The 17,264-nt window shown below is 32.4% G+C and overlaps 1 pseudogene; it reads left to right on the forward strand.

Moving 5' to 3' along the window:
• LOC107844216 overlaps positions 1-17,264 on the forward strand; it is a 39,183-nt pseudogene that overhangs the window by 6,427 nt on the left and 15,492 nt on the right.

Below are 17,264 nucleotides of genomic sequence, written 5' to 3' on the forward strand. Positions count from 1 at the left end.
TAATCATATGTGGTATGGGGGATCAAGAAAATCAAACGCAAGTGAATAAATCATAATAGAAGTGAACCACACTTCATAAACACTTTTAGGATCATGTACATTATCTTATCATTAATCTGAATTGGGTTCTTGAATTCAAACACATTTGTGGAACGGTATACATTCGTTCATTTCATTCTTTACAATTATCATTCGCCATTACCTCCTCCTCCCGAACCTCCAACCACCTAACAATAATCAATACTGTACCGTACTATGACCATTAGGCTGCCCCCAGTACATATCAACTGTAATCATATCAATTATCGGGATCGGCCCATGCTAGGCTTAAGCCCCTAAGCTACCACCCACACGTATATCAAGTAACACACATAAGAGATCTTTCCAATAACTTAGTTCCAAAGCTTTTGAGATTATTACATTAGTGTTCATGCCAATATAGTACCTTTGGAATAATGATACATCAATAGGAACCAAGTAATAGATTTTCTATACAATGACGATGTAATAAAGAATCATTGGTACATCAACAATGTGTTTCGGAATCATCAATATCACAACAATAAAATAGGAGCCTTTAGATATATCAATGAAACATTCTGACACTTTATAGAATGGAAATAACTTCGTTGGTAATGTAGAACAATACATGTTTTTGGACAACCTCGGAATCTTACTTGATGGAACATTGGTGTTTTCATGCCAAAGAACATCGTTAGAGTATGCTTTACATACATTGTTGTAGATTCGGATACCAATTCAACACAACTTCCTGCCTTTACAAATCACTTATCTACAATGAAATGTTTGGCATCTAGTATTAGAAACCCAACACCACAATTCTCTTCCATAATTCCATACAACCAATATTTGCAAAGCATTCCAAAAACCAACTTGAACAATCGGTTTATGTGTATATATATATATATAATCATCATTTCAATACCACATCATCACACCAAATCCCTTCACAATTCAACATAATCCAACTATGCACAAGAATAATCCAACATCATTTCCAATCATCTTTCAACAACAATCAAATAACATACTTCTTATGCTCACATGCATATATATATACATATCCATATAAATAACACCAACATAATTACATCCTTACCATAAAATGGCCCTTTTGATTTCGAAGTCCTGTTGGCACAAATAAGGGGTGCTTCTCGAAGTCCTCGAGACGGTGAACACAACTACGGAATCAATTTGGATTTTCTATGGTTGAATCACAAGATAATTGGAGTTGAACTTAGTCTAGGGTTTCTTATTCTTCAATAATTTAGATGATAAATGATGGATATGAGGCTAAGTATATGTATATAATGACCAATTTTCGTCCATGAGGTGATGGAAAATGACCATATTGCCCTTAAAATTTAAGTAAATCTGAATCTGTCCATGGTGGACTGTTTTGATAGGCTAAAGTAAATCGACCATAATTCTTTGCTCCGATATCGGATTTGGGTGAAATTGGTTACGTTGGAAAGATAATTCAAAGGGATTTCATTTAATATAAAGTAGGCCACCCAGTTTGTCCTGTACAAGGAGTTATGATCATTTGAAGTTGACCCTAAAAATCTGTTTTGAGAGGCTGAAGTAAAACGAGTATAACTCATTACTCAGATGTCGGATTTGGATGAAACCAATTGCATTGGAAAAAGAACTCAAAGATCTTTCTTTTCATAGGCGTCAGCTCTCCCAGTTCATTATATTAAGGGAGTTATGATCGTTCAAAGTTGACCCTAAAAAATGGCTGGCCTCAGTAGTTTGTGTGCAGGAAATTTTCCTGCACATTTACTATTCCCAATATCCCGGCCACCGTTTTATAGTTTCGAACGTGCTCGATTATATCCGAAACCTATCCATTTTTGGAAATCTTTATATCGTTGGAAAGCTTATTCAATAACCTTCGTATGGAACCATCGACGGGCAAATTTCGGTATAAATAAAATAAAATAAAATTAATTCCATATAAATAAGATCAATACACGTAATTGAATACGCCAATATATGTACTTGAATACGGGCTGTTACAGCTACTGAATAATTCATACTTATTATAAATTAAAATTTTTGGTATATTAAATTTCCTTTTATGGCAGTTATTATACTTTTTTCTATAGGTTTTATAATTCTATCATCTGCTAAATATAATTCTATTGTTATATCTATTCCTTCTCTAAAACATGTTTTTATCAATATCTCTATTCCTCCATGGTGTACATATTTTATTGGATCTTTACTTTTTATATCGTTTATTTCTTTATTAATTATTCTTTCTGTTACTAGCGGTATACTAGCTCTTCCTTTTACATATCTACAATCTATTACATGTTGACTTACTACGTAGTATTCTTCTTTTCTTCTACTAAATACGTTTTTTATTGTTGGTATTTTAAATATTTTTTCTACACTTAAATCTAATTCTTTTCCTTTTATTTCATCAAATATATGACTATCAAATATTATTTTTTGATCTGTTCCTTCTTCATTTAAATATTCTTCCTTTGTTATTATTTTTATATCTTCTTCAGTTATTTGGTTTATTCTTATATCATCTTCAGTCATTTAATTCATCTAATTCACTATCTATTTCATTATCTGTTTCATTCTCTGAAAGTTCATATATACTATCTTCAATTCCTAATTCGTAATCTATATAATCTATTTGCATATATTCTATATTTTCTATTTTTATTTCTGATATTTGTTTATTTTTTGGGTTTTTAGGTAATTTACAATCTCTAGCTAAATATCCTAATTTTTCGCAATTATAACCAGTACATTCTTTTATAGATTTCTTTTTCCTATATGGTCTTTTATGTTTATAATTTTTTACATAATACTTTTTTCTTGGTTTCTTATATTTATATTTTGATTTTTTGTATTTCTTATATTTCTTATGCCTTTTTCTTTTCTTATAATATCTTTCTTCTCATCCAAATTGAGGTGTTATTTTATCTTTGCAACATGCTAAATTTCTTATTAATGTTTTCTCCATTTTTATTTCTTCTCTATATTTTTCACATAGGTTTCTATACCATTGTTGTAAAAATTTTATTCTTGCTCCTAGAGTATCTACTATTTTTGCTTCATCCCAACTCTTTATTATTTTTGAACTAAATGGTTCAGGTAATTTACTAAAATATAATTTTTTTTATTTCTTTACTTTCCTCTGTATTATATGTTCCTTTATAATAATATTCTTTAAATGCGCAAGTATATTCATCTATGTAACACATATTACATATTGCTAATTTTAACATTAAATTCCTAGTTATATCTTTCTCTTCATTTTGTTCTTCTTCTGTTGTTGGCATGCTGCTAAATTCGTCTTTTATAGCTATTTCATATTTTTTTTAATAATTCTATAGGTGTTAATTTAGTTATAGTTGTTGATGATGTTCCTTCTGTAGATTTATCAGTTCTTAATACTTTTTTACTATTTTCAGTTAAATTTAAAAACCATAATTTCACTGTTTCTATTAGTGTTCTTTCTATATATTCTGGTGCATCTGTTATATTTATATTATCATCTAATAATTGTTTTGTCATATATTCTATCCATAATTGTATTGTTTTTTCTATATCTATTACACAATCTAAGTCTAAAAAGTTATAATTTTTATTAACATTTATTTTGGTGTCCATTTGTCATATTCATCCTTTAAATTATATCTTTTAAACTTATTCTTATAATATGTAGGTTTTCTTATTTCTGATGTTCTAGGTATTATATTTTCATCTTCTTTTTTATCAAGAGTATTTATTTCTGTGTTTCTATTTTCTAAGTTTTCTTCATTAATCATTTCTTGTTTTTCATTGATTTCTAAATTTTTTGTATTTGTTAAAATTTCTGTATATGTTTCACTATCTTCTGAATCATAATTATCTGTTTCTTCAACATCTAATTTTTCTTTAAATTGATTTATCTCATTTAATAATTTTTGTTCTTTATCTTTTTCTTTCTGTCTTTTTTCATACAAATCTTTTAGCATTTGTAGTTCTTTTTTTCTAATTCAGCAATCCTACTGTATTCTAGACTATCTATTGTCGATTCTAAATTTGATATTTCTTCTTTTTGTGCATTTATTGAGTTTTTACTAACTCTGGTAATTATGTTATATTGTAGTCTTTCTATCCTTATTTTTAATTCTTTACGTTTTTAGATATTATTTGCTTTAATTCTTTATATTTTGGTAATTTTTGTACGTTATTCATTTAAATAATATTTTGGGGAATATCTAAATCTAGTTTTCTCAAATAAATCATAATTAATAAATCAATCATATAAATCCAAATATATACTACTTCCATAACTTTAAACGGCATAGGCTCTGATACCAATTGTAGGGGTGCGGATAACTTGTGTGGTAAAATAGATCTATTATAAATACAATGGATCTATTTTTATTTGTGCGTGGATATTTCTTAACTTCTCTAAATATTTTTATGTTGAATTTATTTATCTTAGTTTTATCGATATACATATCTTGGGGATGATTATATGGTAATTGGTTAAATGTTTTACTATAGTATTCTTTACTTTTTTCCCTTAGTTTTTGTAATTCTTCTATATTATTTTGAAGGTATTCTAAATATTCTATATCTTTTGTTCAAAATTCATTTAACAGTATTTATAAATATTAAAGATTAATATTTTATATGAAAATTTTCACTAATTCTCCCTCTCTTTTATTCTAATTATTTTTCCTCCACATATTTTTTTAAAGAGACTGGAATTGAGAAACCAAACATTGAAGCATTTGCACGTAGAGGACGAAATGTGAATGGTGACAAAATATATGAGGCTGAATTTGTAATTTCCGAAGACTTTGGGGGTGTTGGTGCAGTTTTAGTAGAAAATCAGCACCAAAAACAAATGTATGTGAAGAATATAGTAATTGATGGTTTTGTCCATGGCAAAGTGGATATTACATGCAACTCTTGGGTTCATTCCAAATTTGATAATCCTAATAAAAGGATTTTCTTCACCAATAAGGTTTGCAAAAAAAATAGAGAAAAAAAAAGTCCCTCCTCTTTTTATTTATCTTTTTATTGCCCAAAAATAATTATAGAATTATTTTTAGCTTCGATAATTGGAGATATAATATATTTTCTTTTATTAGACAAGATTTCTTCATAATAATAAGAAAGTACAACAACATTAATAATAATACACTCAGCAGTGGCGAAACCAGAATTTTCGTTAAGGGGTTCAGAAGTAAACATACGAACTAATCGAAGAGGGTTTAATATCTACTGTATATACATAAAAAATAATTTTAACTATGTATAAATAGTAAAAATTTTCGTTGACAGGGATTAGGATGAACCCGCTTAACCAAGTGTAGCTCTGCCCCTGATACTCAATGTAATCTCATAAGTGAAGTCTGCGGAGAGTAGTGTGTATCTTTGCTTTATCTCTGCAAGCAGTGACAGAGTCAGAATTTTCATTAATGGGGTTCAGAAGTAAACGGACAAACTACTTGAAGGGAGTTCAACATCTACTATATATATAATATACATAAAAAAATAATATTAACTATGCATAAATAGTATAATTTTTCGCCGAAAGGGGTTCGGATGAAAACCCTGCCCAAGGGTAGCTCTGTCCCTTTCTGCAAGGTAGTACCACTAAGCAATACGATAATCAATAATATGAAAGACCAAGTAAGACAACTCTCAACTACCTAACTAACCCTTTAACCTAATTCATGTCTCCATCTTTTAGATAAGCTGCAGCTACGGACTGTCCTGTCTAATCACCTCTCTCCAACAAAGGCAGAGTTAGCCTATTAAAGGGGGGTTCAGACAAACCCCCTAAGACGGAAAATTATATTATTAATACATGGTTAAAATAATTTTTATTTATATATTCTAGATGTTGAACCCTCTTCGATGAGTTTTTCTTCAAATTTTGAACCCCTAAACAAAAATCCTAACTCCACCTATGCTCCCCAATACTTATTCTGCCTACCACTGCCTCTGTTTTATTCATCAATAGCCAACCTTACATACCTTTTCAAATTTCACCGATGCTTCGTTTATCCCTTTTTCACATGCAAGACCCATCTAGAATATGGAAATTAAAGTAACTAGTTGATTTTCATAATGGACAGAAATACAATGTTACAATTGAAGAATTGATTTTATTATATATACACTGACATTATATCTTTGGATAATTTGAAATAGAAGAAGTAAGGAATGTTATTTCCCACAATATATTCGGATACGCAGAAATCTGTATAGTAGAACAACAACTTCAACTAAGCTTGTCAAGTGGGTCGGGCTGACCCGACACTATTGGATCCGGCCCGATAAGCCCTAGGGCTTTAGGGTTCTGGGTCCCGGGCCGATTATTTTTTTAATTTGGGCCGGGTTAGGATCAAGCCTGGTCCAAGCCTGTTGTTAACCAGCCCGGCCCAAAATGTTTTTTTTTTTTTAATTTTAGGGTTTTGGGCCAAACTAGCCATTGGCCCAACGACTATATAGCCGTTTTTGGGTCCAAACGGCTAGTTTGAGCTCATTTCTTTAAAAAAAAAATAATTACATTAAAAATTATTTTTTAATCCCCAAAAAAATTCTATAAATACCCTACACCTTCAAATAATTTTTCACACAATTTTTCACTCTCTTAAATCTCAATTCTCAAATATTCAATATATTTAATTTCTTAAAGTATTCACTTTAATTTTTTAATTTTTTGTTTACAAAGTACGAGCGGAAGTTTCTAAAGTCGCAATCTTCGAATACTTCCAAAATTTGGTATTGTCGTTCCATCTCTTACGTTTAATTTTTATTTATTATATTAATTGTTTAATATTTAATTTTATTATATTTGTGTATTTTGAATTTTTTTAGTTTAATTTAATTTATACTATGGATAAATTAAGAAATCTCGCTATTAAAGGTGTTAAAAAATTTTGTCCAAAAAACGGTAGTAGTAGTAAAAAGCGAATTACTAGCGGTAGAGGCAGTTTAAGTAGTAGATATACCCGTGTGTCTTTGCCTTCGGTACCGCTTGGTACACCTTTTGAGGAAGAAATAGGTGTAGATGCTCACAATATGGATTATGTAGAAGCTCTGAAAAATTACGGTATAGAAGAAGAAAATGAAGTAGATGCGGTTAATTTAGACGAAGATAATGAAAATATTGGTGAGACACCCGCAGTAGGAAATGCTAACGTTAGATCTGAATCGGCTAATCTCCCTCCCCGTCCTCCCCGTGCCCCAAGACCTCGTAAAACAGCTAGTGTTGAATGGAAATTTTTTGAACATATATCAGATATTGAGGTGCAATGCAATATTTGTCAACAAATATATAACATAGAAGCGGAGGCAAGCAAGGGGTACGGGTATGTTAATGAGACATATAGGTGAAGCTCGTGAAAGATAGTTAAATATTGCACGATATGGTAGGGATGTTGGTGGGCCAACGCAAACTAGAATGGACCCAGCAACCGGTCATGTAACGAAGAAGTATAATAAATTGAAGGATCGGGAAGAAATAGCTAAAATGGTAGCTGTGGGTTGTTTGCCTTTTAGTTTTCCTTCTTCTGATGCCTTTATTCATTATATACAAGCAATTTATAATCTTATATTTAATGGTATTCCTAAAAGTACTTGTCGGTCTGATATTCTTAGACTTCATTCACAATATTATTTTTATTTATCGACATTGTTAAAAAATATTTAATGTAGATTGTCCCTAACTTTTAATCTTAGTCGTGTTGTAAATGAAAATGATTATTTAACCGTTACTTGTCACTGGATGGATAGTAATTTTGTGATGCAAAAACGTATTCTTGCTTTTTTATATGATGAAGATCGTAAACATACTGGACATTTTATTGCTGATTCTATTGTTAAAGTTGCCGGGTATTATGGTATCGAAAATAAAATTTTATGTATTGTTTTTGATAATGCTTCTAACAACAAGACTGCTATAAAAAAATTAAAATCTACGGTATCTCTGCCGTTGCCTGAAATTTTTCATATTAAGTGTGCATGTCATATATATAATTTAATTGTAAAAGACGGTCTTGAGTTTTTTGAGCTTTATATTGAAAAAATTCGTCTTGCTGTTGGTTTTATTCAAGGAAATAATCGTAGATCGAGAATTAGAGAATTTAAAGTTAAATGTCAAGAAAATGGACTTACATCAATATTGATGCCTGAGGAAATTGATATTAGATGGAATTCTACGTATGATTTTTTAAAAACTTGTTATAAATATAGAATTCCTATTACACTAGCTTTTAACCAACATTGCGGTTCATTTATTGATTCTGGTGATTGCATGCTACATGATTCTGATTGGGTTGTAATTAATAATCTTGTTAAGTTATTTATATAGCTACGGTTGACTTTTCTGGTGCTTATTATCCTACTGTTTGTAATATTTTGACATATATAACCGATATTTCTGGTTTGCTCAAAGAATATAAAAATAAAGAAGGTTATAAAGAAGCTGTTGGTGCCATGTTTACGAAATTTAAAAAATATTTTTTTCCGATTTCCCCTATTTACTTGGTTGGTGCTATGCTAAATCCGTGCATGAAATATAATAATATGTGCCCCTTTAGTACTATTATTTATACTAACTTAGAAATAAATATTAACAATGATTTTGAACAAGTGCAACCTGATTTGTGGACGGCTATGAGTGATGCAAATGAATACATAGAAAAATTATATAACCACTATGCTGATTTATTTGATTTAGCCGTACCTACAAATATCACTCCAACTGTCGCTCCTCATCCTCCCAAGGAGTCATCATCTTCTAAAAGGCCAGCACATAGTGATTTTTCTGATTTCTTTTATGATTTAACTTGTTGAAACAGTATTGATAAAAGAGCTTACACATCAACTTATCGGGAAGAGCTGAAATATTATCTTCGGTCGCCGCTAGAGGATCGCAGATGATGGATCAACACGTTGGATTGGTGGAGGAGTAATGAAACACAATATCCTGTGCTTTCAAGATTATCTAGAGATATCTTAAATGTTCCAATGTCAACCATTGCATCAGAGAGCGCCTTTAGTCAGGGACGACAGCAACTTGGAGACAATCGACATTCATTGGGAAGCAATTCAATGAATGTTCTAGTTTGCCTCAGAGATTGTATTAGAGTGGAAAGAAGAAACCAAGGAATGAAACCGGAGTCGAGTGACGAGCTGAAACTTAAAGAAATTATGTCTTCACGGGAGAACTCAGCAGAATCAAGTCCAACGCATGATTTTCCCCCGTTGACTTCGACTATCTTATGTAAGTTCCCATTAATAGTAACATGAATGAGTTGAAAAAAATAATGCATAATTTGTAGATTTTTCATTCATGTAAGTTATAAATTTTGGATCATTTTGCAATCAATAAATACCAAATTTATTCACTCCTTAGTCCTTACTTTTTATATTTTTTCATTTAATGATTTTAAATTTTAAATTGAAATTCTAGCTTTCTACTTTAAATTAAAAACTTACTTCTAATATATTGTTAATTTACTACCAAATATTATTAATTTATTATATTAAGTAGCATATGTTTTGTATTTTTGTGTATATATCTTCTATAGACGTGTACATTTAACGTATACATGTGTATATATTTTATATATTAGTATATAACTATATATATATATATATATATATACATTTTAATGTATATATATTGTGGTATATTTTATTTAAAGTAGTACGTATACATTGAATGGTGCATATACATGTGTATATATCTTCTATAAACATGTATATTTAACATATACATGTGTATATGTTTTATAAATTAGTACATAACTATATCTATATATAGTGTAATGTATATATATTGTAGTATATTTTAATAGTAGTAGTATATATACCTTGAATGGTGGGTATACACGTGTATATATCTTCTATAGATGTGTATATTTAATGTATACATGTGTATATGTTTTATAAATTAGTATAGATGTGTATGTTTAACGTATACATGTGTATATGTTTTATAAATTAGTATAAAACTATATATATATAGATTCTAATGTATATATATTGTAGTATATTTTATTTAAACTTTAAAGTAGTACATATATAATGGATAATGCGTATATATGTGTAATTGTGTATATGTGTATATATTTTTTAAATTCTAATGTAGTATATACTATACATGTAGTGTATATATATTATTTAACGAATTTATAATGTATATAGGTAGGTATATATAATGTATATTGATTTTTTTTTTAAATTTTAGACCGGGTTTGACCCTTTTTTTAACTGGGTTTGACTAGGTTTAGGTGGGTTTGACTGGGTTGGGTTAAGTGAGCCGGGTTAGGGTTGTTTTTAATTTTTTTACTGTTGAGCCCGGACCGTCCCGGCCCACTTAGACCACAACACAGACCCTGCCCGACCCACAAACCGATTAAATGACATGGGCCAGTTTTGGGTTGGCCCGGCCCGGCCCACTTAATAGTCTTAACTTCAACTCGAGTTCAAGTATAAACAAGAACACAATGAAGTATCAAATACCCTCAACACAAGATCAAAATGACCTTTCCAAGAGGTGTATTTATTTCCAAGAGGTGTATTTATTTTTTCAGAAAAATAAAGACGAAACAGAAATGATTACGGCCAAGTCGTCCGAATTCACGGACTTTCCTTAAGGAATAATTCTCCTCACTGTACCCGAGGTTATGGAATCTTCCTCCCAGGATAAAATGACCTTCAATCCGACTATAGCGGTACCTCAAATAGGCGGATTCTTCGAACACACTCAACGGTTTAATGATCACACACAGAGGTTTTGTTAAGATAAGAAAAAATTTGTAATCTGGAAAAAAAATTCTGTTACAAAACCTTTGGATGAAATCAGGTTTTTATAGCCAAGAGATGCCTTTTCTAAAAAGAGACAATGGTCTATCTTAGAGGTGTGATGTTTCTGAAAATGCATGTCTGTTTACCCAAAACAGTGCAGTATTTTGCTGAAACAGTGTACCAGTTCGAAACAGTGCATCACTTCATTGAAGAGTTCCATCTGTTCGAACCAACGTATTAGTTCAGGAAACATTGTTTCGAAAATATGCACCAGTTCAGAAACAGAAACACAGAAGTAGTGCATCAGTTCGCAAAACAGTGCAACGATTCATTGAAACAGTGGCACCAGTTCACATCGAATATTGCATCTGTTATTACTATATGCATGTATATTTAAATGGAGTTTCAAAATACTTTTTTTATTGAATTTATTTATTTTATTTCTGTCAAATAAAATTTGTCCAAAAAGATAGATGCCGAGCCGAGCGAGCGACGACGACGACGGGGCGAGGCATCTATTATTTCTTGCCTCACTTTCCATATGGAGTAAGTATTCATCAATATAAACACTCTCAAGTTCTCTTCTTCCACCAATGTGGGAGAAAGAGTAAACTTGCCAATTTAGGAGTACATTTTCCATTTTAGTGTGTCTCCTTCCCTCCACCCTTTTACCCTCCATTTTTCCATTCACAGTTCTTTTATCTACTATGAACCCAATAATCCCCCACATGAATGGGAAATGGCTAATTTTCGTAAAACTTTTACGGACAAGTATGTGATCACCAAGCAAAGATTGATTGCATCTGGATAAGGGGGTTTTTCTTTGAACTTTCCATAGTGAACATGCATCGGATACACTCGGTCAATCGGTAGATTTGATATCTTTGAACCGTCGAGCTTTAATGTACACCTAGACAACACATGTCACACAACCAACCTTTTACTTTTTATAGTTCTTACGATTTTGTTCTTTTCAGCCATGAACACGTCCTGGTTTCATGAGAGCTTAAAGAATAAACCTTTACTAACATTCTTTTTAAAGCGGCTTCCACTTCGCCCTCACATAGGTGATTTCTAAACGTTCAATCCTGTAGATTAAACTGTTTGGTCAAATCTTTCAAATTAGATAATCATTAAAAGACTTTTCACCTTAAGTCTTATCCTTGTTTACTACACATTGTCTACATCATGAGAATGGGTTGGGTAATTGACAATGTTGAACCTGTCAGACACAACTTTGTTTGATCTCCTTAAACCTAGCTCTTGAGATCTCCAGTCTGCTAAGTATAGTTACCGCCATGCTGACTCGTCCTAGGCCTTAAACCCATTCACTTGGATGTTCTTTCCACTTCTTCTCTAGATAGGCCTTTTGTAAGTGGATCCGACACATTATCCTTTGACTTTACATAATCAATAGTGATAATTCCACTAGAGAGAAGTTCTCTAACGGTATTATGTCTCCGTCGTATGTGACGAGATTTATCGTTGCACATCATAATCCCTGCCCTACCTATTGCCGCTTGGCTGTTACAGTGTATACATACTGGTGCCACTGGATTGGGCTAATACGGAATATCTTCCAAGAAATTCTGGAGTCATTTTTCTTCTTCACCACTTTGTCTAATGCGATAAATTCATATTCCATTGTAGAGCGAGCGATACAAGTCTGTTTGGATGATTTTCAAGAAACTGCTCCTCCACCGATAGTAAATACATATCCACTTGTGGATTTTACTTCGTTCGATCTGGTGATCCAATTTGCATCACTATATCCTTCAATTATCGCAGGATATTTATTATAATGCAAAGCATAGTTTTGAGTGTATTTAAGATACCCTAAAACTCTTTTCAATGCCATCCAATAAGTTTTGTTGGGATTACTCGTGTACGGACTCAATTTACTAATAGTACAGGCTATGTTTGGTCGTGTACAGTTCATTATATATATTAAACATCCCAATACTGTTGCGTACTCCAATTGTGAGTCACTTTCACCTTCATTCTTTCGAAGTGCAAAGTTCACATCCAATAGAGTCTTGGCAATATCGAATTTCATATACTTGAAACTGTCAAGTGATTTTTTGATATAATGAGACTGTGACAATGCTAACCCTTGTGGAGTTCTATGAATTCTTATACCTAAGATCACATCTGCAACTCCAAGGTCTTTCATATCAAACTTGCTCTTGAGTATTCGTTTTGTTGCATTTATGTCAGAAATGTCTCTACTGATGATTAACATATCATCCACATATAAACAAACAATGACTTGGTGATTTGGAATTTTTTTCATGTAAACACATTTATCACATTCATTTGTCTTGAATTTGTTTGCCAACATGGTTTGGTCAAACTTTGCATGCCATTGCTTAGGTGCTTGTTTTAGTCCATAAAGTGACTTAACAAGTTTACAAACCTTATTTTCTTTTCTTGGAACCACAAAACCCTCAGGTTGTTCCATGTATATTTCTTCCTCTAAGTCTCCATTTAGGAATGTGGTCTTCATATCCATTTGATGGATTTAAAGATCATATACTGCCGCCAAGGCAATTAGCATTCGAATCGAGGTTATCCTTGTTACTGGAGAGTATTTATCAAAGTAATCAAGGCCTTCCTTCTGTTTGAATCCTTTTACTAAAAGTCTTGCCTTGTATTTGTCAATAGTACCATCCGCCTTCATTTTTTTTTGAAGATCCATTTAAAACTTAAAGGTTTATTTCTGGGAGGAAGGTCAACCAATTCCCATGTATGGTTGCTTAAGATTGAATCTATCTCACTATTGACTGCCTCTTTCCAAAAGGATGAGTCTGACGACGACATCACTTCTTTAAATGTTTGAGGCTCATTTTCTACGAGAAATGTTATAAAATTCGATCCAAATGAAGTTGATGTTCTTGGACGTTTACTACATCTTGGATTTTCTTCATTATGTACATTCTCACTTGGTTCATCTCGAGTCGTTTAGATCCTCCACTAGACTGTTCATGTCTAGTTTTATACGGGTAAATATATTCAAAGAATTCAGCATTGTCTGATTCAATTACCGTATTTTCATTAATATCCGGATGTTCAGATTTATGAACCAAAACTCGACATGCTTTACTACTTTTTGTATATCCTATGAACACGCAGTCCACCATTTTAGGTCCTATCTTAACCCTTTAGGTATAGGAACCTGAACCTTCTCTAGACACCTCCACACTTTGAAATATTTCAAGTTGGGTTTCCTTCCTTTCCATTTTTCGTAAGGAATTGATTGTGTCTTAGTATGAGAAACTCTGTTGAGTATACGCTTGGCTGTAAGGATAGCCTCCCCTCATAAGTTTTGCGGTAAACCAGACTTATAAGTAAGGCATTCATCATTTTCTTCAAAGTTTGGTTTTTCCTTTTCGCAATTCTATTATATTGAGGTGAATATAGGGCCGTAGTTTGATGAATTATTACATTCTCTACACATATTTGCACAAAGGGAGATTCATATTCTCCGCCCCTATCACTTCTTATCATTTTGATCTTTTTGTCTAACTGATTTTCGACTTCAGTTTTATATTGCCTAAACATATCTATTGCTTCATCCTTACTATTTAGTAAGTAGACATAACAATATCTAGTCCAATCGTCAATAAAAGTTATGAAATACTTTTTCCCACCACGTGATGGTGTTGAATTTATATCACAAATGTCAGTGTGTATTAAGTCTAAGGGATTGGAATTTCTTTCAACGAACTTATAAGGATGCTTTGTATAATTTGATTCCACACACGTTTGACACTTTGATTTATTGCACTCAAAGTTTGGCAAAACTTCTAAGTTAATCAGTTTTCGTAATGTTTTATAATTAACATGGCCTGAATGTTCATGGCACAAATCATAAGACTCAAGCAAATAAGAAGAGTTTGAATTTTATTTATTTCAACAGTCATTACATTCATCTTATAAAGGCCTTCGGTTAGATAGCCTTTCCCTACATACATTTCTCCTTTGCTAATTACAATTTTTCCAGAAACGGTTACACATTTGAATCCATTCTTATCTAGGAGTGAAACAGAAATTAAGTTCCTACGTAACTCCGGAACATATAACACATTGTTCAGTATCAAGACCTTGTCGGAAGTCATTTTTAAACAAATTTTTCATGTTCCCTCCACCTTAGCAGTAGCGGAGTTAGACATGTAGATCATTTCTTCTGCTTGGGCCGGAGCAAATAACGATAACAACTCTTTGTTGGCACATACATGGCGGCTGGCACCAGAATCCATCCACCATTCGCGAGGATTCCCCACCAAGTTGCATTCTGAGAATATAGCACACAAATCATCGCATTCTTTGAACCGTCGAGCTTTAATGTACACCTAGACAACACATGTCACACAACCAGTCTTTTACCATTTATGGTTCTTACGGTTTTATTCTTTTCAGCCATGAACATGTCCCGATTTCATGAGAGCTTAGAGAATAGGCCTTTACTAACAATCTCTTTGAAGCGGCTTCCACTTCGCCCTCACATAGGTGATTTCTAAATGTTCAATCCTGTAGATTAAACTATTTGGTCAAATCTGCCAAATTAAGATAATCATTAAAAGACTTTTCACCTTAAGTCTTATCCTTGTTTACTATACATTGTTTACATCATGAGAATGGGTTGGGTAATTGACAATGTTGAACCTGTCAGACACAACTTTGTTTGATCTCCTTGAACTTAGCTCTTGGGATCTCCAGTATGCTAGGTAGAGTTACCGCCATGCTGACTCATCCTAGGCCTTAAACCCCTTCAATTGGATGTCCTTTCCACTCCTTCTCTAGATAGGCCTTTTGTAAGTGGATCCGACATATTATTCTTTGATTTTACATAATCAATAGTGATAATTCCACTAGAGAGAAGTTCCCTAACGGTATTATGTCTCCGTCGTATGTGACGAGATTTACCATTATACATCATGCTCCCTGCCCTACCTATTGTCGCTTGGCTGTTACAGTGTATACATACTGGTGCCACTGGCTTGGGCCAATATAGAATATCTTTCAAAAAATTTCGGAGCCATTCTGCTTTTTCACCGGCTTTATCTAATGTGATAAATTCATATTCCATTGTAGAGCATGCGATACAAGTCTGTTTGGATGATTTTCAAGAAACTGCTCCTCCACCGATAGTAAATACATATCCACTTGTGGATTTTACTTCGTTCGATCCGGTGATCCAATTTGCATCACTATATCCTTCAATTATCGTAGGATATTTATTATAATGCAAAGCATAGTTTTGAGTGTATTTAAGATATCCCAAAACTCTTTTCATTGCCATCTAATGAGTTTTGTTGGGATTACTCGTGTACGGACTCAATTTACTAATAGTACCGGCTATGTTTGATCGTGTACAGTTCATTATATACATTAAACGTCCCAATACTCTTGCGTACTTCAATTGTGAGTCACTTTCACCTTCATTCTTTCGAAGTACAAAGTTCACATCCAATAGAGTCGTGGCAATACCGAATTCCATATACTTGAACTTGTCAAGTACTTTTTCGATATAGTAAGACTGTGACAATGCTAACCCTTGTGGAGTTCGATGGATTCTTATATCTAAGATCACATCTGCAACTCCAAAGTCTTTTATATCAAACTTACTCTCGAGCATTCGTTTTGTTGCATTTATGTCAGAAATGTCTCTACTGATGATTAACATATCATCCACATATTAACATGTTAGAATACTATTTATAAAGTTAAGTAACTTGAAACTCTTCTTCTTGTTTCTAGTTAACGATGAAGTTTTTATTACTTCGAATCGTCAACCGAGTGAACCTTAACTTGTGATGAAGATTTTATGTCTTCTAATCACTAGTTAAATTTAAGTGGAGTGAAAAGATTAAGCTTTAATCTCCAAAAATAAGTAATACAGATTCTGTAAGTTATTCCTTAAGATTGTTATTTCCCACAATATATTCGGGTACACAGAAATCTGTGTAGTAGAACAAAAACTTCTAATCGAGTTCAAGTATAAACAAGAACACAATAAAGTATCAAATACCCTCAACACAAGATCAAAATGACCTTTCCAAGAGGTGTATTTATTTTTCCAGAAAAATAAAGATGAAACAGAAATGATTAAGGCCAAGTTGTCCGAATTCATGGACTTTCCTTAAGGAATAATTCCCCTCACTGTACCCGAGGTTATGGAATCTTCCTCCCAGGATAAAATGACCTTCAATCCGACCATAGCGGTACCTCAAATAGGCGGATTCTTCGAATGCACTCAACGGTTTAATGATCACACACAGAGGTTTTGTTAAGACAAGAAGAAGTTTGTAATCTGAAAAATAATTTCTGTTACAAAACCTGTGGATGAAATAAGTTTTTTTATAGCCAAGAGATGCCTCTTCTGAAAAGAGACAATGATTCATCTTAGAGGTGTGATGTTTCTGAAAATGCATGTCTGTTTACCCAAA

The sequence above is a fragment of the Capsicum annuum genome, chromosome 1, assembly GCF_002878395.1.
Source record: "Capsicum annuum cultivar UCD-10X-F1 chromosome 1, UCD10Xv1.1, whole genome shotgun sequence".
NCBI lineage: Eukaryota > Viridiplantae > Streptophyta > Magnoliopsida > Solanales > Solanaceae > Capsicum > Capsicum annuum.